We start from the raw sequence: 25233 nt of genomic DNA on the forward strand, positions 1-25233 counted from the left end.
CATCATACCTTTGATAAAATCTTTGACTGAGAAGACAGAAAATGGCGGACATTAAGTACACATGGTCTGTGAAAACCACAAAACTTTTAATATCACATTATGAGTCACATTAAATGTTTTTATCATCCATTATTAAATACTTAGTATATACAGAATTTCACATCTTCACACTGAAGTTCTCTCAGTAGAGTTTGATGGATTCTTTTTGTATCTTTTCTCCCTACTCCAATCTCTAACCTAAATCATTGGCTTAGAGTGTAAACCTGCTAACAAAAAAGAAATTTTACAGGGGAAACAAAGAACTGAGTATATATTAACCTGTACTTTGGATTTAGTCCTAAAGTTTCAGAGTTAATTTATAATCAGTTTTTTGTTTTTCCTGTAAAATTTTCATTTTGTTGGTTAGCAAGTTTACACTCTAAGCCGACGAAATATATTTTTTCTTTGATTCTTCTTTAGTATTAATGCAATAACCATTACTACATATTTTACTGTTACAACAAGCATAGAACTGTTGTGGACCCATTATTAGAACTGTGATGAAAAATATTATAAAAGTTTTGACATAGTGTAATATAGTCAAAATCTTACATTTGATCGTATATATTTGATCAAAAATTGTATCATATTCTGTGACACAGAAATTTGATAGTGTAATATAGGCCTTAGATACGTTGTTACAATTATATTGCTAGAATCACTCCATCCATTTTAACCGAATTATACATTATCCAAAACAACCATATAGGCTAATGGCGAAGTGTATCAACATCGGTTAAAAACGCAGTAATCATAGATTACGAAACGACGGTTAAACAGTAACAGTGGTTAAAATGTGCACCATTCATAATCACCGATTACTTAAACATGGCTAGCTGACACCTCATTCAACCAGAGTAAAGTCTGTGATGGTACACTGTTTCTACAAAATGACTAAAGGAAAGCATCCATACCGCTGCAAAGATAATAGTCAACGTCTAAAAACGACTGCGCTCACTCCGTTCTACATCGAAATGAACGTGTCCTACATTTTCGCTTTGCATTAGTTTGCCTTTGGGCGCTGTTATATTTGCGAGTTCCATTTCTTTGCTTTTCAGTGCTGTTAGGTTAAAATCGTACAAAATAGAAAATTGAATGCAAAAATGATTATATCCCAATGTGAGGTTGAAGCATCGATAGACTTAATTACTATATTTAAATATATTGTATATAAAAAGATGGAATATCTATAAAGGAAAAGGATGTAGAAGATTAGTAGGAATGTGTATACGATCCAGGACCCCATTTACATGAGGGAACTGCTCATTATCCTAAGATCCATCCATAACCTCTCTTTGTTCAGCCAGTGACATAGAGAAAGAGATATTCGAGTATTCCCCCTTTTAGTACAGAAAATAACAGTTACATAGAATCGTAATATAAGCAACCGATCCATAGGAGAAATATGACTTTTTGTGATATTTCAAGTGATCCAATTGTAGATTTTGATAAACGAAATCCCTCCTGAAATTTTCTGTCATCTAATTCCTCGTAAGAATTCTCTCTTTCCACTAAAGAAACTTCACGCTCACGCTCTATCCAAGTAATTCAAGTACTGTACAATAATAATCGTCTTCGAAATAAACATCTGTGGCTTTGGCCGCCATTTTGCTTTACTTGCTCTACTAATCATTGGTTATCTCCTTTAACCGCTCGAATATGGCCGGTTAGAGATTACTGTGGTTAACCTCCTATTTAAGTCGTAACCGAGGTCGAGCCACTGTAAAAATGCTTAACCTGGGGTTAGGTGACAATTTTAACCGGTGATTACACTAACCGACGTTGATGCACGTGGGCATAAGTATATAGTTTCCTAAATTGAATGGGTTATTTATGAAAGGGCAAAGTCGCTAATTTTGTGAAAATGAGTTTGTAATGTAATACTGCTCTTTGGGTATAGATACATCGATTTAGATATGAAGAGGACTAAGTTTCACACTCTATAATGCTTAGTAGAATTTATGATACAATTTTTATTTCAGCCTTAATTTCAAAATTTCGGCAAGTAAGCAGTTTTTCTTAGACTGCTAACAATTTACTATTCAAGACGTAGGCCCTTTCATAAATAACCCATTCTAATAATGATACAATTGTGTCCACCACTGTGAAGTAACGGTTGGCACACCTGACCGTGAAACTAGCAGGCCCAGGTTCAAATCCTGGATGAGGTTTTTTTTCCGGGGTTTTTCCTCAATCCATTAAGAGCAAATACTGGGTAACTTTCGGCGATGGACTCTAGACTTATTTCGCTATTATTATCACCTTCATCTCATTCAGATGCTATATAACTATAGCAATTGAAAAGACGTCGTAAAATAACACATTAAAAAGATGTAATTGTATTTTATGTAACATAGTAAGCTAAAATATAGCAAAATTTCTCACCTTTTCAAAATTTCTTCCTGGATGACTTACGCTGATAAGATTAGGGTTCCCAGACATATTGGAAAAAAATACGGGACACATCAGTTATCTTTGAGTAAGTTTAGTATGCGCACCCACCGAATATGCCGATCTTTCAAAGTGTGTGAGTAGTAAAGTTTACTACACAAACACTTTACTAAGGGTAAGTAAACAAATAGTAAACAAAATTCTTAGGGAGCATATTTGCATTAAGTTTAAGCTTCTTTATGTAAGTTGCCTTGAAATTGCTTGTACTAAGTTATTACAGAAATAGCTACAAAATGCTCTATTCACGTGACAATATTCTTATAAATCAATCCGCCTTGGCCTTTCAATATTTCTCTGAAGAATGAATTTTACTTAACAATTTTTGTTTTGAAGAGTCATGTCATGAAAGGCAACACAATCCTCACTGAAGAATGATTTTATGAGCATTGATTTTACTGTTTTTACAGACAATTTATTTTTCTCATTAGTCCATAGAGCGTTCATGCGAGAAAATAATCTTTCGACACACGCATTTGTTCCAGGAATACACATAGTGAACTCTTCAAATCTGAAAGTTCTCCTTCAGTAGTTTTAAAAAGATCCACTCAGGCTTCATCTAAACGTTTGGTGTTGCCATCACTCGCCTTGAGAAATTAATAACTCACAATAATGATGGATAGTGAGAATAAAGCTTAAGTACTTTCTCAAGGTTTATACTTTTGAGTATGAGCACTTCCTGTGATTATATACTCGTAATCACTAGAACATACTCATATTCGTAAGAATAAAGACATTCTACCTAATGCGAATATATTATACTCATCTCTACAGCCTTCTTGATCGTTTAAAAGTTAGTATGTACTCGTGTTACCTATCCTCTTTGACCACATTGCACCGTGATGCTCAGTTTTTTTTACATGCTATCCGCATGCTGTAGTGGTTTGTGTTTTGCTTTTTATAAATAAATAAGTAAATAAATAATAAATAAGTAAATAAATTAATTAATTAAATAATAAAATAAATTAATTAAACAAATAAATAAGTAAATAAATAAATGAATAAATAAATGAACATGAAAGAGAGAGTGAATCAGATAAGTGACGTTAATAAACAGGAAACAAGAAAATAGTACTGGGAAATCGTCGTTACGGGATTTTGGATAGAGATTACAATCCATTTCTAGAATTCCAGTTATGTTAATTCTATTTTGTATTATAGAGAGTTATATATGTAATTTAAAGTTACAAGTAATTGCATTTTGCAATTCAAATTTTACAAAATAAACTGTAATTGTTCATTATATTTAACAATACAATCTAACCTTATAATTTGATAGTCATTCATATTTTTATAGGTTATGTTTTTTATGAATAACAAATACATGTTTAACCTTTTTCACATTCACTTTTGTGAAGCGTTAAAGGCTTCTGAAGTTCACGTCTTTTTCTATATTTTTCCATGAGGTACTACATCGTTCATAAATTCTGCCATATTTTTCATTTAACTTTAAACTGAACACAAATCAAATATTCAGAATTGAGCCTGCTACAAACCATACTCAGAATAACATGAGAACGAACTTATAAATATGAGAATATACTAACTTTTATTCTTATCAAGCATGAGTATATATTCTGTACAAGATGGACACTTGAGTATATTCTACTATGCTTCCATGTTATGAGTATGTAATCAAAAATGAGTAGGTACTCAAATGTTTTTATTCTTACTAAGAAGAGTATATACTAAAAAAGTCCAGTATATACTATATACTCATATTTATTCTTACCACGGATTTTTTCATAATAGTTCATCTACAGTCACCTGCAATGGTGAAATGCGATGTTTGTAATTTGTAATGTGGAATAGACATTGTAACTTTTCTGTTTTTTATCTTAATTTAGAACTCTAAAATATGGGACGGGACGATTCCGTATTTTTACGGGACGTCTGGAAATCCTAGATAAGATAGCTCCGAGACATCTGTGATAAGTTGTCAGCAGTAATCAGCACGCATGTTTGCTGCTGATATGCCTTTGTAACGCCTTTCGATTTCTAATATGTCCTGAAGAAACATTTCCCCATGCTCTTCGCTGACATTACCCAAGTTCGATGAAAAGAAATCCAAGTTGAAATGGAGAAAATGAATCTTAAGGTACATGTTGCATCCCATTAATTTATAAGCCCTCAACAAGTCTTCTACCAAATCTCTGTAATTGTTTGCTCTATAGTTTCCCAGAAAATTCACATAAACCAATTTATAGCCAAGCCAAGCCTTCCTCTCAACTGAAGTGAGAGTTCCCTCGAATACAGCATCGACTAGCAGATCTCGTATTTGTGGACGTAGCTCTTTAGTTTTGTATTAAACGTCATTTCACTACCACAATGATTTACTCACAATATAACACAGTCACAATTATTTACTCACAATATAACACGGTCACATTCATTTACTCACAATATAACACAGTCACAATGATTTACTCACAATATAACACGGTCACAATGATTTATTCACAATATAACACAGTCACAATGATTTACTCACAATATAACACGGTCACAATGATTTACTCACAATATAACACAGTCACAATGATTTACTCACAATATAACACGGTCACAATGATTTACTCACAATATAACACAGTCACAATTATTTACTCACAATATAACACAGTAACAATGATTTACTCACAATATAACACGGTCACAATGATTTACTCACAATATAACACGGTCACAATGATTTACTCACAATATAAGACAGTCACAATGATTTACTCACAATATAACACGGTCACAATGATTTACTTACAATATAACGCAGTCACAATGATTTACTTACAATATAACACGGTCACAATGATTTACTCACAATATAACACGGTCACAATGATTTACTCACAATATAACACGGTCACAATTAATTACTCACAATATAACACGGTCACAATGATTTACTCACAATATAACACAGTCACAATGATTTACTCACAATATAACACGGTCACAATGATTTACGTACTCACAATATAACACAGTCACAATGATTTACTCACAATATAACACGGTCACAATGATTTACTCACAATATAACACGGTCACTATGATTTACTCACAATATAACACGGTCACAATGATTTACTCACAATATAACATGGTCACAATGATTTACTCACAATATAACACGGTCACAATGATTTACTCACAATATAACACGGTCACAATGATTTACTCACAATATAACACGGTCACAATTAATTACTCACAATATAACACGGTCACAATGATTTACGTACTCACAATATAACACAGTCACAATGATTTACTCACAATATAACACGGTCACAATGATTTACTCACAATATAACACGGTCGCAATGATTTACTCACAATATAACACGGTCACAATGATTTACTCACAATATAACACGGTCACAATGATTTACTCACAATATAACACGGTCACAATTAATTACTCACAATATAACACGGTCACAATGATTTACTCACAATATAACACAGTCACAATGATTTACTCACAATATAACACGGTCACAATGATTTACTCGCAATATAACACGATCACAATGATTTACTCACAATAGACTATAACACAGTCACAATGATTTACTCACAATATAACACAGTCACAATGATTTACTCACAATATAACACGGTCACAATTATTTACTCGCAATATAACACAGTCACAATGATTTACTCGCAATATAACACGGTCACAATGATTTGCTCACAATATAACACGGTCACAATGATTTACTCACACTATAACAGTCACAATGATTTACTCACAATATAACACGGTCACAATGATTTACTCGCAATATAAAACTGTCACAATGATTTAATCACAATTTAATCACAATCTGCACAGAATGAAGTATTACGAGACACTACTTAACGTTATTCACAATAGACAGCAACAGATTCCGTATACCTGAACATTTCTAGAGGTTTAACAGCCTTTAAGAGTAATAAACCGCGAGAAAGACTGAGAAAGTTACACAGATTCAGAGACAATAGCTCCAGCCGCCTTCACGCAGGAACAAATACTTCCGCTATAAGGTTCAATTCCAGTATCTCAACACTGTTAGGTGATACGCAAAAATCAACGGTAATGATGCATTTTATGTCTGTCAGGAAATCAGTATTGTACAGTGTTATTAATAGTCCAGTCTACCATAATTGTACTAGATTTTAAGATATGAAACCTATCTTATGGCAGAGGTTATGTTGTTGTGCTAGAACTAAGGACACGATTCTCGTGGAATCACGATGACGAGAAGCAACATATTTGATGGCAGGTTAAATAGGATTATGCCCTCACTAGCACTTTCGTCTCCCACAGATTCAGTGTCCTGGTGACAAGAATCAAACTTTGACTGCTACACTGCTGACACTTGATGTTCAGCTGTAATATTTCATCGAACCATTTTCATTTCATGCAAGTCCAATATTTGAATTACTTGCGGCTGTTCACGGGAATTTACATTAAAAACGTGTGGGCATGTTGACAATAAACTGCAGCACTACTTGAAATGTTATATACATTGCAGAAGTTGAGCATATTCACTAAGGACTACTTTGTTGTTACCTTGAAGCTCAACCTCTCAATGTTCTGTATTAAATGACGTCATGTATTACGCTTTTTCCTTGTATATAGAAATTAGAGTCCACACCTGTGGAGTAACTGTTAGCTACTCCGGCCGCGAAACCAGGTGGCCCGGGTTCGATTCCCAATCGAGGCAAGTTATCTGGTTGAGGTTCATTCCGCGGTTTTCTTTCAACCCAATATGAGCAAATGCTGGGTAACTTTCAGTGCTGGACCCCGGACTCATTTCACCGGCATTATCACCTTCATCTCATTCAGACGCTAAATAACCTAAGATGTTGAAAAAGCGTCGTATAATAACCTACTAAAATAAAATAAATAAATAAATAAATAAAAGAAACAGAAGATACCAGAATAAATTGTCTTTTGGATTATCTTCCCTTTGCAAGAATAGTCATAGACCATTTAGAAGTCCACACCTGGCGTGGTCAGCGCGTCTGGCCGCGAATCCCGGTTGGGGCAAGTTATCTTGTTGAGGTTTTTTTCCGAGGTTTTCCCTCAACCCAATACGAGCAAATGCTGGGTAACTTTCGGTGCTGGACCCCGGACTCATTTCACGGCATTATCACCTTCATTTCATTTAGATGCTAAATAACCTAGATGTTGATACAGCGTCGTAAAATAACCCAATAAAATAAAAAAATAAAAACCATTTAGAATCATCCTTATTTCTTCTCTTCAAAACATAAATGATTCTTCACTTACACCAGAGTTGTAAAGTCATGGCAAAGGTAGCAATAGTAGTATCTTATCTAACGATGTTTTCAACTGCAAAGGTTATTCGGGGTAGAAATAAAGAATGAATAAATAATGCCTACAATTTTGTCGTAAGTCTTACGACACAGGATATGATAAAGGTGAAGAATCGGTAGAATGGAGAAAAATTCTCTCTGGCCCCGGGACTCGAACCCGGGTTTCCAGCTTTACATGCTGGCGATTTATCTACTAAGCCACACCGGATCCAAGTTCCGATGCCGGATTGAATCTCTCTCATTTTAAGTTCTATCTACTATATTCCCCTTAACCCCTGCGGTGGTTGAGTGGTCAGACTTCTGACCTGTCACGCAAGCGGCCCGGGTTTGAGTCCCGGTCAGGTCTGGGATTTTTCTCGGGGTTCTCCCATTTTTCCCATATTAGGCATATATTCCTTAGCATTCCCCGATCTCCGGCTGGCGACGCACGGAGAGAGTTGGTCTAGGAACGAGATGGGTTGCCTGCTCGACGCCTGGGTACACAGCGAACCTTAGTGTAGTCAGCCGGTGTGGGTTTGGGAATGCGCCTAGCTTGAGGGTTAGCGCAATATACTTTTATGCGAGATCGTGCGTATTTGCTTGGTTTCCGCACAAAATTAACCCGCGGTAAGTCTAAAATTTCACATTCAGTATTCCCAACCGAACACACATAACAATTTCCCTATTCTTACCGCTTAAGTGACATATTCATTTTACTGCTTTAGGCTTTTAACATATTATTTTTAGAGACGTTCAATAATTATAATTATAAATTGGAAACTTACCACTGCAATTTCACCTAATGTCACTGTTAATTATTGTTTTTAAACATTTGCAAAAATTAAGTAAACTCTACAACTCCACTAAAGTTACTGCATTTCGTGTTGCATGTAACATTAAGGAAGCCGTTTGTTTTAAGTTCGCATTTATGGACTGGGGGGGGGGGGAAGACAGACGTATATCACGGCCTGCTGGAGTATAGTAAACACAGAAAACATTTTAAAGCAACAATGTTGAAGATAGATATTTTTGTTTTCCAAAATTGCCGTCATTGAACAGAAACCAAGATGGAGATTTCATTGCAACTAATTAGAAATTCCTCTTTCAGGTATGTAATAAACGATCTTCGCACAAAATAATGTACGATACACGAGCGGTATGTTTTCTTTCAATTCTCGGAAATTAAAAAAGCTCAACTACGTTTCGCTTTTTCAAACTTTTCCTCGAACATGAAAACTTCAACATACCGCTCTTGTAACGCATATTACTATAACAGGTCGCAGTGCTGGGCCATAGTGCCCTTCTCCCGTAAATTCAATTCAATTACTGTGTTCCCCTTTGTTGGCCTACCCTCGTGTACAGTGTCTAACCACAAGTACAGAGAGATTCAATCCTGCATCGGAACTTGAATACTGTGTGGCTTAGTGGATAAAGCGCTAGCACGTAAAGTTGGAAACCCGGGTTCGAATCCCAGTGCCGGAGGGAATTTTTCTTTGTTCTACCGATTCTTCACCATATGGAAACGCAGAATTACTGCACTGAAACTCCATATGTATTTCGGTAGATCATAGTTATATGACAAAGAGCTTGTGATATGCTTCTTTCAACCTGAGATTGAACCCACAGTTCTCTAGTCATTGATTGAGGTAGGCTAATCAAGCTGTGTTATATGTATATGAAATAAAGAATTTTATGACAGTTCACTACATGATACCCAATCAGCCAATAGCTCTAAAACTTTTCACACAATTATAGAGACTTGATGAATTCCCTGTGACGATTACTTATGATCAGTAAATTTGTAATCTTTTTTTTTTTTTTCGTAATTCGTACAAATAATTTATCAGCATATCAATAACAACCTCATAAAATTACTTACAAAAAACACTCCCAAAAATAATATACACTTATGACAAAAAAGATAAATAAAAAATTATTTGATTAACAATGTTTTCACCGTTACAATTACACATATATAAAAACTAAATATAAACATTTACATAGAGATAATAAATTTTACAGGAGAAAAAGTTCGTCCAAAGGGCTGGACTCTGGAAGAGTATCCAAAACGCTCATTGCATTTCCGTGTTGAATAGCAATACTTAAGCGTTGAGGCTAATAAGTAGTGCAACGGCGATCACCAGTAATGGAGATTAAGATTTTGCCGATTTGAGATACCAAAACTTTAGCGTCATGACTCCAAGGACCGAAGGTCTCCACAGCAAATGGGTCAAAGATATAATTGTCTAAAAGATGAGCATATTTATTGACTTTCTTCTTCACGGCTAATTCAGCAGCAGATGCTGCGCGTCTGGAGGTATTCGGTAAGTGAGATGGAGCTAGAGTGTCAACGCAAGTGGAGTCCCAAATTAAAGATTTTCCTCTAGACCATGGAATTAAGGTGAGACCATCGGGTCGTTTACCATCTGCGCGACTAATACCTGGTGATTCCAAAAGAGACGGGATGCCACAAGAAGTCAGAGATCTTTTAATGTTATCATTGAGTGATGTATGATGATACCCAATAGACTTGTAGGTCATAGTATTCATTTAACTCATGCAGTTCCATATACTGCTCATTTTGTTAGCAGTATATCCCAAAGAAACAGATTGATCTCTGACCGTGCTGTTGAGATCTGTGGTAGACAGGCCTGCTTGAAAATGTTTTTTTTTTTTTTTTTTTTTTTTTTTTTTTTTTTTTTTTTTTTTTTTTTCTGTTGAAGATATTCTTCTTCCAGTGCTGCATTACCATTACTTATCAGTAGGGCTAGGATTTTGATGACCTATAAATCATAAAAAAAAGTCCTGAAATTGATCTTACTTTCTAAAATTGACTTAGTAGGAAAAGGAGTTTTGTGCTACTTAATATTTAGACTAGTAATTAAATTAAATTCTAGTGCCAACATTTAAGTTTATTTAATTTTACGTATTTTTTTCTAAGTGGTACACTTTAATTAATTATTTTATCTGATGTAAGTTTCCATGTAGCCCATCACAAGGCCACCCTTATACGGAATTAGCAGGTCTAGAGGAGTCTATATTGAAGGGATGATTGGACTGATACATTACATGGGTTGTACTAAGTTAAAAGGGCAATATTTGCGTAGCAAAACGATTAAAATATTATAGAAAATAATGGGTAATAGCCACCGGCGTAGCTCTGTCGGTTAAGGCGCTTGCCTGCCTATCCGAAGTTGCGCTCGGGCGCAAGTTCGATTCCCGCTTGGGCTGATTATCTGGTTGGGTTTTTTCCGAGGTTTTTCCCAACCGTAAGGAAAATGTCAGGTAATCTATGGCGAATCCTCGGCCTCATCTCGCCAAATATCATATCACTATCACCAACTCCATCGACGCTAAATAACCTCGTAGTTGATACAGCGTCGTTAAATAACCAAGTAAAAAATAAAGGGTATTAATGGACAAAATATGTAGACAAAATAGCAAAGGAAATAAACATTATTTTATATTAATAATGGGGATTTGTGGCCAAAATTAAATGAAAAAAAAAATGCCCTAACAAATATGTCTTAAAACACTCAGTTTATCACATAACATATACATACTAAAGCGGCTATGTTTCTGGCTTGGTACAAAAAAGATGCAATTTCATCAAAATCCTAGCCCTACTTATCAGATAACTTCATGTAATGATGAATATTTCGTGTTGTATAAGAAATCTGTAAACAGCTATTACTGTAGAGCCAACTTCCACATAAAGGCAAAGATGTCGCACTATATGAGGAGTATACACACGTGGATTCGTGATCGCAAGGGCTTATCGTGCTTCGAATCGACAGAAGCAATTAAAATGACAGCAGGTGTGCCTGCGGTGTGTTCCCTGCCAGGCACGTCTCAGGACTGTATCACAGTCTACTATATACAGTCGCGAAGCTCAATATGTAGTAAAAATGCAAACATGGGTAGTTGCCCACCATTAGGATCGCTACTATCGCCTCATCATCACAGATCTCTCCTAGCAGATGACAAAATATGTTACACTTTCGTTGTCGTGTTCTTTTGGAAAAATTAGCACCTTCCTTCCATTATTGAAATATTAAATGGATAAAGTTAATTTATTATTTTAATGAAGTATATTAAATTCCACCATAAACTTGAAGATACCTGCAAGAAATAGGTTAATATTATTTTTGTTTGTGCAAAACGAACTGAAATTTACTATAATCGCTTCACTCATTCAAGATTATAGCGATAATGAACTATGAAACCAATAAATATTAATTTGCATTTCCCTTTACAACAATAATAATGGAAATATGAATTAATGGAGTAACTTACGTGTACCGGTACTTGCAGTGTAGGCTTACGTAGTTAACAAAGTGGGATGAGGTTAAGCAATAATAATCACACCAGAATTGAAAATAAAACGTGATCAATAAATTTTATTGTAACAGACGTACTTTTTCTACGTCTCTAGTAAAGTAACAAATAAAAATAACAACAAAATTAACAGCTATAATTAAAAACATATCCTTTGAAAAAAAAAGTAGGCCTAAGTTGTCTGAAAATGTACAATTATTCAAGGAATCAGCTGATACAGACGTAGAATTAGTGCAAAGCTTTTGTTTCTCAGCTGCAGGTAATAACAGAACAGGTTTATTTGAAACATCAAATAAAGTTGGAACTGCATTCCAGATTAATTTATTTTTGTTATCATTCATAAATTGTGTGTTTTCGAAATGAAGAGAGCAAAACTTTATATTATTATAAAGATATGCTTCATTCTTTGTCATTAGATCTTCCCTCCTGCTGTTTATTAACCACTTTTTGCATTCTATAAGTAAAATAAGAAATAGATGTTAGGATTTTTCTTCACGAGCATCAATGCGAAATACGCAACGACCTAGCACTCGATGGAAATGCGACTCAGTCCACTCTAAATCCAAAGTCGACCGTGGATAGTCTATTGTTTCTAGTTGCTAACCGCTTGGAGCGCTTTATCGCGAGATTTGCAAAAAATCACCTCAAGCTTCGCGACTGTAGCCTATATAGTAGACTGTGACGGTACCTCAAGCACAGAACTCTTGCACACTTCTTGGGTGCTTGTCTGTATTGGGAGATACTGCGCAATAGTAGGCTCCATCGCATTCGGGGCACGATGGCTCAACCTCAGGGATCGTGGCTACTCTGTCTATGAGGAGGTTTCTGGTCTGGCCACAAATGGCAGTTTTCGGCACGTAGATATAATTGCATTTAAACCAAACTCCAAATCCAGAGTAATCCTGAACCCCCGATCTGTTGGCAACTTTTATCTACGGGGGCACTTGAAAAATAAAGTGTATGCAACGAATCCCGACACATTAGAAGAATTGAAAGCGAGTATCAGGCGTGAAATTGACTCTATTTCGGAAGATGAATTAATACGTGTAAATGCACATTTCCTGAAAAGATGCCAGAAATGTGTGGATGAAGGAGGACATTTCCAACATCTCATATTATAAGGTACGTGATTTTTTTTTATTTTACTCAATTGTACATGGTCATTTTCATTGTACGTTGTATTGCGGGGGGGGGGGGGGTAACATCGGTTGCTATCGCCGGCTGCCGTGCAGCGGGGGTTTTGCTTTCGATTTGCCGAGAACTGGGCTATCATCGGTTGCTATCGCTGGCCGCCGTGCAATGGGCGACTCGACAGCGAAAGCCACTGTATATATATATATATATATGGTGGTGCCTCTGATTGAGGTTCTGGCTGATATGTACATCTATTATCAGGCAGTAGGCCTACATCTCATTTGACGATATGCGTCAGAGGAAGAACCATTATTGTTTGTATGCATCTGAAGTTTGATTAGTGAAATATGTTACTAGTCAGCGATGTATGCAATGGAGAGGGAAAGGAACTGGCCACCTTATCTCATTATCTCCTGGCCTAATTGCCTCATAAGTGGTGCCTTGTTGGTATGACTTGTGAGGTTCAGACCTGTCTTCGGACAGTTGACTAAACGAACATATGGTGGGTGGAAGTGAAATAATCCTGCAGATTGAAAGAGACGATAGAATATACTTAAATGAATAGAGAACCTATATTACGTTTTGTGATTAAATGCACGGTTAATTATAAAATTGAGTAGGAAGTTTCGGCATCGCTGCTAACACATCATTCTTTCTTCTCGTAATACAGATTTATGAGGTCAACGAATTCAAGTCTGTCTGCCTTAGTGAACTACCTCCCAACCCCCTTCCTGGGTACAATGTTGCAAGCTAATCGCAATTGGTCAGTGGCTTCAAATTAGTGGTTTTTAAATTAAATTTACATGAAAACCATGATGCTATTGAAATACGCCAGAGGGATAAATGGTTCTTTATTAAATTTTCTGTCGATATGGACAAAAATCACGATACTACTCGCAGTAGTTACCGAATAAGAGGGTGTTAAACATTCTGAGAAAACTATGGACTTTCCACCAATATTGTAACTACACTTTTTTGTTATTATACAACATGAACAATTCGCTCTGAAAATCTGTAGAGTTATTTCACTTCTACTGTGTGTGTGTTCGTGTGTGTGCGTTCGTATGCGTCTGCGCGTGCGTGCAAAGAGAGATTACCGGATTTGAACCCCCCCCCCCCAATTTGAACTTTTAAAAGAAAATCACATATTTAGATTTGAGCATTTTTTTAATCCATAATCGTTTTCCCTTCTCTAATTTTTCACTGTCAGTGTAACAAAATCTACATCGACATAAGACATAGCCCCGGTTTCTTCAACCTTTGTTAAAATGCACCTAATATGGCGCTAATTAACTGTAAGTTAAAAGTATGAATTGCTGTTAAAAATATTGCGTTTCTTCAACTTTACATTTCACATTTTAACATTCTGTTTGTTAACTCTCTGTTAGGACCAGAGATTCTAGAGTTTAACCATAACCTATAACCAAGTATAAGCTCACTTCTGTTTTCTGAACTCTGACAATTGCGATTCTCGCTTGTTTCCGTTGTTTGATTCAGAGAGGATAGAAGTCTTTCTATTCTCTCAGGTTTGATTTCTGCTTCTTTTCTCATCTGTATCACAATAGCATGGAGTGCCGTATTGGTATTGCTGTTATGAAATGGAAAACACTGGAACAAATAGAAATCATGGGACTAATTTCTCTTCGTTCTAGAGAAGTCTTCTGCTGGAAATTATTTCTCAGTATAAACCAATTAATGAGAATAAACAAACAAACGGATCTAAGTTGAAAGCGAAAAGTGAGGCTTGGCAGAAAATAGCCTATACCTTTGTATGAACTTCTGGTCTGTCAAATCACAGAAATCATCCCCTCTGTTTATGTATTCATGGAGATCATTTTCTAAATAATCCAAATATATAAGTGCAGCATCTAACGCACCAGTCATATTGGATACTTCTATGCTAACAGAGAGTTAAATGATTTAACTGCATGAAATTGAGCAGTTAAATTAACATAGGTTTTAACAGCCTGTTAGTACTAACAGTAGTTCAAGAAGTGCTTGAACTGTTAAGTTTACAGTTAAAATAGAATAACACACTGTTATAATTTAACAAAGGTTGAAGAAACCGGGCCTTAGTCTTCCTATTCCTCTCTGTGCTTAGTGCTGCGAATTATAACAATACTAGTGGCTTGTGCAGCAAATGCTGCAAACTAAGTTCATTAGACGTTCAAATATAAATTTTTCAGATTTACAGTATTTTGAATGAAGAATATCAGACATTTTGAAAGTTATTTGCTTCCGTAATAATGAAACAAACTCCCTCTGAATGTTTTTGTATGCCAAATATTTTTTCTTGAACCTATCCACCTTCAGTTTTTGAGTTTCAGCGCGAAAACGCAAGTAACAATATCAGGACGATCAGTGGGTTTTTCATGTGGGAGTAAAGCAATAGCTATTTCAATTCATTGTGGATTGTAGGTGAAAGTTAAAAAAATGTCAGATTTGCTATGCTTTCGAACAATAGACATACCATCTTGGTATAGCTATTGAATGTAGAGCTTGAAATGTAGAGGGTGAAATAATTTTATCCTGCTTAGAGATCTTGCTGAAATGATCGGGAGACTACATAATTTTGTAGGTTTCTTATATTATCAGTAAGTAATACCGTTTGGTCTTTCCTTAGGAACTGTAATTTTTGCGCTCTCTCGAGTCAATACTGAAGAGAATGACGCATATAAATAACTACACCTCACAGCCATTAAGTATATGAAAAAGACCCAACCTCACTTGATTAATAACTATAAAAATATTTGATTTTTAATAACAATATTATTATCTTACGTAAGTTGTGTAGATATATGTACTATACAGCCGCCACTCAGTAAATTATAGAAATGAAGATCTAATTTAAGATAGTCTCTACATCTACTTACATAACCCCAAAACGTTTCACTTTCATATCATCAGTATAGCATTAATATGTATAATTAATGAAAAATAGTCACATCATGGCATTAACTCTAATAATATTTCATTTCTAATGGTAATAATGCCATCAAACCACCTCAAATTTTGTAGATTTTAATATCCAATACACAGCTGTACTCAGAAAATTACACACCGCAGAATCAGACCTGTAAATTATTTTTAGCAAGTCGTGAAGTTTTTAATAACCAATTGAATTTGAGCTCTAAATATGTCAGCAATCCTGCAGGTCATGGCCTTCGTGTAATATCCTATTGTTTATTGTAGTGTGTTTTTGTTTTGTTTTATTCTGAAAAACCATTATTTCTCAAAACTGACGACAGATGGATTTTGGAAAATAGGTAAATGATGTAGGAAAATAGATATTTCACTGAAAACTGCTATTTTTCTGAAAAACTTTGGGTTCCAAGCTTCAAAATGAAGGGTCATTTATTAAAATCCGTTCAGCCGTTTTCCCGTAATTTCCATTACCAGTTCTAATTGTATATATAGATTATGTTTATTATAGAGACACCTACCACCTACCTATCATATACAAATAAGTATTAACTAAATACAGTGTAAATAATTATTGTGTAAGTGTAATAATGACACAAGCATTTTTTTTATTATACAAAATTAAACAGAAGTTAAAAATTTGTTAAAAATTGGTTGGCTGTGAAAAAATTACGTTTCAAAGAATTTATAAGGATATTCTTGAATATGTTCTATTAGAATATAAAGAAATACTGTATACCATAACATAATACTACTACTATTAATAATAATAATAATAATAATAATAATAATAATAATAATATACAAAATTTAAAATACTGATCATGTAAATTGTAAATAATTTTGATAATGACCTCCCCCACTTGACAAAATTCTGCGTACGCCACTATGGGTGTGTTTTTTTATGTTTGATTAAGGGGTATAATTTAATTGTTATCTACAAAATTATACTCCGATTACAAAAGACAATTTTTAACAAGTTAATTTGGATTTAACTACTCGTGGAATTATATCAGATGTGTCAGTTTGATTTCATTGAATATGTGCTGACAGTTCCATGGTATAATGAATATGAATGGAGTTGAGATTGTTAGTCAAATTCTTGACTGGCATTTCAATTTAAGGTATCATACACACACACATATTATTTACACAGGTAAAGACATTAATACTGTATTTTCTCAAATAGCCCGCTCACATTGTTTTCCGAGGTATACAAGTGAAAAATATGAATGTGCGATTTATTCGAAATGATGTTGGCAACATTGCCCGATTAACCTCCCGCGCAATTCCTAAGATGGTGGCGCATGCCATTATTTTCTCGCGCTGTTATATCAATTGATGAATTGTTAATATTGTTAAATGGCGTTTGGATTAGCAATACATATATCAGAATCAAGTACGAGTGTAATAGATAGGTGTATAGTTTGTGCGTCTTATATTTACAATGGATCCGATGACGCATGGGCACTAGAGTCGGGCAAACAGCCTCTTACTCCCGCTCGTCTCGTAGGCGAGACTGGCTGGCCGATAACGCCAGTTCCGAGAATCGTATTCTCGAGATTGGCACTCTCGGGAACGAGGAATACCGGGTCCCGGCCTGTTATCGCACGGCCGACTTATCGTTACGAAATGCGTACACTGACTGCCGGCTTAATCGCCGCTCATCACTGAAATTCGTGACTCTTTCTGAAATATTAATGTTCATAAAGTAATTTAAGAAGGCACAGCAGTGTGGTATGCAATAATACAGCACATTATGATTGTCGACATTCTTACAGAAGGCACACTATTTTAATGAACTACTTATTGCCTTTCTGGAGAAGCAAAATAATGCAGCACTTTCAATCGTTACCTAATCCTAAGCTAGTCTAAAACAATAACAAGTTATGGTTGGAGCTATGATATACTTTCTCGCTATCAGCATTTCGTTGACATTGCATATTTAATCATTCGATAGTGTTTTGTATACGCTATAGTAATGGATATCACACGACTGTATTATTATATTGCGCGTTCACATCTGGATGTTTCGTTGTTATGCAACGGCATCTTCATCAGCATGGGTAATTATTGTGCTGTGTAAGGACGAAATAAAATAATTAATACTTATTTATATTATTATAAAGGACCAAAGACTCTGACAAAAGATATTTTTGTTTCCCAACTGATAAAATGCTGCATGTGAAATGGAAACACTTTTGCAAGAGGAAGGACAGAATTACGAAACAGAGTAGATCCTTTCACAAATTGATCATAATTACTTACAAATGCATTTTAAGGAACCCGGAGGTTCATTGCCGCTCTCACATAAGCCCGCCATCGGTCTCTATCCTGAGCAAGATTAATTCAGTCTCTACCATCATATCCATTTTTATATTATCTTCCCATCTACGTCTCTGCCTCTCCAAACGTCCTTTCCCTCCGGCCATCCAACTAACACTCTATATCCATTTCTGGATTCGCCCATACATGCTAGATGTTCTGCCCATTTCAAACCTCTGAATTTAATATTCCTAATTATGTCAGGTGATAGTACAATGCGTGCAGTTCTGCGTTGTGCAACTTCCTCCATTCTCCATCCCTCTTAGCCCCAAATATCTTCCTAAGGATCTTATTCTCGAACGCCCTTAACCTCTGTTCCTCAAAGTGAGAGTCCAAATTTCACAACCATACAGAACAACCGGTAATATAACTGTTTTATAAATTCTAACTTTCAAGTTTTTTGAGAGCAGGCTGGGTGACAAAAGCTTCTCAACCGAATAATAACAGGCATTTCCCCCCATATTTATTCTGCGTTTCCTCCTGAGTGTCATTTATATTTGCTTTATCATAACAACAGAGAATAAAAGAGGGTTATTATTATTATTATTATTATTATTATTATTATTATTAAATTAGTTACTTTACGTCGCTTTATCAACTGCTATAGCTATCTAGCGTCTGAATGAGATGATAATGCCAGCGAAATGAGTCCAGGGTCCAGCGCCGAAAGTTAAACAGCATTTGCTCTCAATGGGTTGAGGCGAGAAACCTCAGCCAGGTAAAGGCTGGTTCACAATAAACCGGGAACGGAAACGACAACGAGAAATAATCTATACTAATAATAAATCTGTAAGCGAAATTTTTCTGGTAATTTTCGCTTTTCCAAAAATAATTGGTGTTAACATATATAATTAATTAATCATCCTGAAACCGAAAATAACTTTTTTGAAATTTTTGTTTGTATGTCTGTCTGTCTGTCTGGATGTTTGTTACCTTTTCACGCGATAATACTTGAACGGATTTCGATGAAAATTGGAACATAAATTAAGTTCGTTGTAACGTAGATTTTAGGCTATATGGCATTCAAAATACTTTATTTAAAAGGGGGGTTATAAGGGGGCCTGAATTAAATAAACCGAAATATCTCGCTTATTATTGATTTTTGTGAAAAATGTTACATAACAAAAATTTCTTTAAAAACGATTTCCGATAAGTTTTATTCCAGGCAAAATTTTGATAGGACTGATATTTAAGTCTGTCTGTCTGTCTGTATGTTTGTTACCTTTTCAGGCGATAATGGCTGAACGGATTTCAGTGAAAATTGGAATATAAATTAAGTTCGTTATAACTTAGATTTTAGGCTATGTAGCATTCAAAATACTTTATTTAAAAGGGGGGGGTTATAAGGCGGCCTGAATTAAATAAACCGAAATATCTCGCTTATTATTGATTTTTGTGAAAAATGTTACATAACAGAAGGTTCTTCAAAAATGATTGTCGATAAGTTTTATTCCAGGCAAAATTTTGATAGGTCTGATATTTAAGGATATAAAAGAGTTTTAAAATAACAATACAATACATTTCCACCGCCGCCTCAGATTATAGCGTCGTTGTTCCGTACCTGCTATGTGCAAACTATTAAATTTTTTAGTAGGAAGAAAAACAAATTTATTCGTTCTATGGCAGTAGTGCATAGGAGATCGTGAATTCTTACATTTTTACACAATCAACTCTATTAATTTGGAGTGATTTATTAAAGGATGCATTCAAGACTAATTTAGAAAAATGTTAAACGAGTTTTATTTGCACCAAATGAGTGGTCTCTGGACCAAAATGATAGCATTTTAATTATTTAAATACAATTTAAATTAAGTAACATATTAAACGATTTATTCTTCTATCAAACACGAATGTTCCCTGGATCAAACGTCCTATTTTAATTATGTAATTACTTTATATTTATTTCTAATAAGTGCAGCGGAGCGCACGGGTACAGCTAGTATTAAAATAAATGTATTTAAATGTGAACATTCACAATTAACGAGAAGATTGCCGGAGCCCGGAAACGGGAACGTGAAAGTTAATTGTGAATGCTCACATTTAAATGTATTTATTTTAACAATATTTCCGTTATCGTTGTCGTTTCCGTTCTCGGTTTATTGTGAACCAGTCTTAACTTGTCCCAACCAAGATTCGAACCGGAACCCGATCGTTTCACAGTCAGGTGTGCCAACCGTTACTCTACAGCGATTATTATTATTATTATTATCATCATCATCATCATTATATCATTATTATTAGTAGTATTACTGTTATCATCATTATCGTAATCATTAGGATGATTAAGATTATGATTATCAGGATTATTATGATGGTTATTATTTATTACTGTCTTGTAAGTTATCATTAGGTACAAGTATTAGAAATCTGATTAATTCTTAATTTGTTATTGTCGTTCCTATAACATAGGATAATTATTGTAAATCATATAGGCCTATATAATTTTATATTGTAACATGGCTAGAATACAATAATGATTGTTCTGTAACAATAATTTATAACGTGCACCAATAGAAAGTGTAGTTTTCTATAGTATAGGCTGGTTCACAATAAACCGGGAACGGAAACGAGAACGGAAATAATGTTAAAATAAATGTACAGTATTTAAATGTGAGCATTCAGAATAGTTAATTGTGAATGCTTACCTTTAAATACATTTATTTTAAAAATATTTCCGTTCTAGTTCTCGTTGCCGTTTCCGTTCTCGGTTTATTGTGAACCAGCTTTTAATATTTTCATGTTTCATATCATTGTGTTACAAACAATTTTTTTATTTAGTTGCTATAAAAGATAGCCTAATTACTATAAAGTGTAAACCATCTTGGACTATATAGCCTCATTTTCAACTATCTTTATTAAAATATCAATTAATACTATCCGTACAATAACGAGTTTTCATGCGTTGAAGGGTTCCGTACAAATTTTACGGAACAAACGTTTGAGTCATGAGTCCTGCGCTAACAGGTTAACTCGCCGTTATTCGAGAACGGGTAAAAATTTTGAGTGGCCATCGCTTTTAAAAGTAATTTCCATCCTTTCTCAACATTTCTCTCGCTTTGACCCCCCATCTAAGGTGAAAAACAAAAAAGTTATCAGCCTACAAAGGTGAAGTTGCAAATGTCTATTCTGAACACATCAATCTCCATCGAAGTTAATATTTTTTTTCTCACTTTCCAAAAAATATTTTCAGTTCGATTTTTTTTCCTACGTTTTCCTTAGACATTGAGCTATCAATCCAAAAAATTACAGCGCGATTGATCAAGTATTATAGGAGCTACGACATGATATATATTTAAAGAACCGGGAAATGTATAAGCCAATGCTTCCTATAGGAGAACGGCCCGAGCGATATCGCTTGCTTATCAGTACTACAGTCCCGTCTAGACCTCCGAGACTGTCGGGAGTGACCTAGTATCGGTAATCTCGGGAGCAAGAGAATCTCGTGTTCTCTATCAATGAGTCATTTGGCTACATTCGGTACGCGCGCACTAAGCGAGACTGTGGAGATTATGCAACCGAGAACGGGCGATAATATGAGGCAGTCTGCCCGACTCTAATGGGCACGTATATCGCTCCCTCTTGTTGAAAATATCTTCGAAAAGTGTAGCATCTCCAATCAGCTGTTGGACGGAACAGAGCACGATTGTATCATAGTCTAGTATATACAGTCACGAAGCTTGAGTTGTTGAGGGTACTAGCACAGTCTAGTATATACAGTCGCGAAGTTCAATACGTAGTAAATATGCAAACATTAGATAGTTGCTCACCTCTAGGATCGCTAATATCGCCTCATTACAGGCAATGCAAAACAGTACCATCACAGTCTATTGTTTCTATCACCCTCAAAACTCAAGCTTCGTGACTGTATATAGTAGACTGTGGTACTAGGAACAATTAGGCTGTGCCGGTACTATTTCGCATTGTCTGTGATGAGGCGATAGTAGCGACCCTAGTAGTTAGCAACTATCTATGGATGCATATTCCCTACGTCCGTGGTTCCCACCGGTGTGTCGCGAAATTTTGGAATTGGAAAATAAATTTTATGCCATCCAGGAAGTCTCTTTGCAACGCATTTTTAATTTACAACGAAGTCTTTGATATGGTAAATTTTATTTTGAGACAGACTTCACCAATGAAACGTGAACACGTGCAACAATGCTCAGTTTAATTTTTCTGCCTGACGATAATTCGAATGAAAGTGAACACCTCCAACAATGCTTAGTAATTCGTTTACTCTTCCCACTTATTGTTAGTAATAAACAGAGTTTAGAATCGTCAGAACATATTGGTCAGTTTTAGTATATAGGCTACGTGTGAGCGGGTGATAGTGCGACTATTTTATCAAAAGAGCTTTATTAGATATTATCGTGGACAAATTTTTAATTCAAAAAACTCAATCTCAATTAAGTTCTGGGTTAGATGCTAATTCAAATAATGTGAGCGAAAGTTCCCTTCAGGGTTCACAAAAACGTACTGTGTTTCGTTATAGTGATGAATACTTGCAATATGGTTTCACGTGGCGTGGAGATGAATATAAACAAAATCCTGAGTCATATATGCGGAAATGTTTTGTCAAATCAGTCGATGGTACCGAATAAACTAAAAATACATTTAGAACTGCCGTTTTCAACGTCATACTTATGTGAATCAGTATTTTCTATCATGAAAATAGTGAATTCTAAACAAAGTAACAGACATCTTGATTCTTGAAGATTATTTATGTGTTGGCCTGTAATCATAAGACCACGTATAGAGAAACTTTATGCAACCCAACAAGCGCAGACTTCACATTAATTTAAATAGGTGAGTTTCCAAAAACGATAATAAAAATATTTTATCGGACATTCATTCAGAATAGACACGTTGAGATTTTTTGACACATATCTTTGTTTTTTTCTTCTAATACCATTCAAGTTGCTTTTTTTTTTTATTTTTAAGATTGCGTGTTAAGATCGACCTATCTACAACACTGGATGTCCGACACTACATAGAAGTTGTTATTAGTGCTCTTTTCTGACGGAACGCTCTGGAATGGCATTCCAGTACCTTTTTGTTACATTCTTCATCATGGAACCGAAATATGTGTGAATAACTTACTACCATGTTTTTAATAAGCCTATTATGTTTCTTTGACTTTCTCTTAGACCTCGAAAAGTCTTAGTTGGACGAAAAGGAGGTTAAAAACGACAAAATTCCCGTGCAGTGAACAGTAATCATCTCCCCGTCCGCTATAAAATATTCTACACAGAGTTCCGCCACTTTTTTCTCCAGAAGAAAAACACTGGTTGTTATTATTATATCATTATTTTTAATAAAAACAAATAAGTGTGGTGCGATATCGTGGGCGTTCAGTGAAGTATGTCGTCAGTCAAAAAAGGTTGGAAACCACTGCCCTACGTATTGAGCTTCGTGACTATATATACTAGACTGTGATTGTATAAAGAGAAGTGAGAGTGAAGACGAATGCCCGGACACGACGAGGTGATGATGAAAACAGCGCTGTGGTCTGTATGCAGACAGGAGGTGGACATTTGAACAGTTCATCTAAAGAAATGTAAACGGAATGCATCATAATAATTCCAGCAAAGAAACGGACTGGAGTGCACTATGATCATCATATTTGCAAGCCCTAGACTCGTTTCAACACAGCAGCTGTGCAAACGGCACCGTTTCAATAAATGGTAGTGAAGTGAAAAGTTTAATGTCTTACTTCACACATGCCTTGTCTATTGCCCGGTTCCTTAATTTATCTACCAACATTGTGCATTATTCAAATTCAAATTCAAATTTATTCACAATTTACATTTGAAATGATACATATGAATATATACCCGAAATGAGCATATGCTCGTGCTCGGGTACAGTCCAGTAGTCTACATAAATTTTAAAGAGATCAATAATAATGTTGATGTTAGAAATAATTGTAATAACAACAACAACAACAATAATAAAAATAATAATAGTATATCCATCACGGAGATGATGCAAAGATAGTAATACAAATTAATTCATTAATAATAATAATAATAATAATAATAATAATAATACAAAAATATTTACAATAATAAAATAAATACTAACACGGATAAAATAAAATATAAAACCACTAGCGAGAATTAACACAACTTAAATAAGCATATAATAACCAGAAAAAAAAATGACGAACTCGAAAATCAACAGAAAACTTCGATGTATCGCAGACGACAGCAACCGCCGTATTGACATTGTGCTATGTATTATTGGTAGGGGGGGCCGAAGGTCTACGTAACTGCCGTTCTCTTCGAATTTTCTCATACAATCATGAGAAGTTAATGCTGAAAAACAAAATGTCTAAGAGTGAAACTGTGCATTATTTCCAGGATAAATACAAATGAATACTGAAATATATTAATAAAGTTTCAGTTAAAGATCTCTCCTTTTGTGCAAGAGGTATCATATCAAAATATTTTATGAATGGCGGGGAAAATATAAATTTCAATAACTCTCTAGTGAGAGAGATAGTGACTAGTACAATCAAGTGTATCTGCAGCGATGCTAAGAAATCATTTATTGGAGATATACACTGTTATTAATTAAGAAAATGATTTATATATATTTATTACAATGTTTTTTAATCTTATAGGTTACATGCATCAGATAAATACAATAAATATTAGTAACATATAATGCTAGTAACACTTAAAATAATAATAAAATTTATCAAATATCATACAA

General features: G+C 34.9%; 1 protein-coding gene across 1 annotated transcript in view; it reads left to right on the plus strand.

Annotated features, from left to right (window-relative positions):
• Positions 1–25233, plus strand: part of LOC138698782 (protein bric-a-brac 1-like) — a 131762-nt gene that overhangs the window by 50065 nt on the left and 56464 nt on the right. The window lies entirely within an intron of this gene.

This window comes from Periplaneta americana, chromosome 4 (assembly GCF_040183065.1).
Source record: "Periplaneta americana isolate PAMFEO1 chromosome 4, P.americana_PAMFEO1_priV1, whole genome shotgun sequence".
Classification (NCBI taxonomy): Eukaryota; Metazoa; Arthropoda; class Insecta; order Blattodea; family Blattidae; genus Periplaneta; species Periplaneta americana.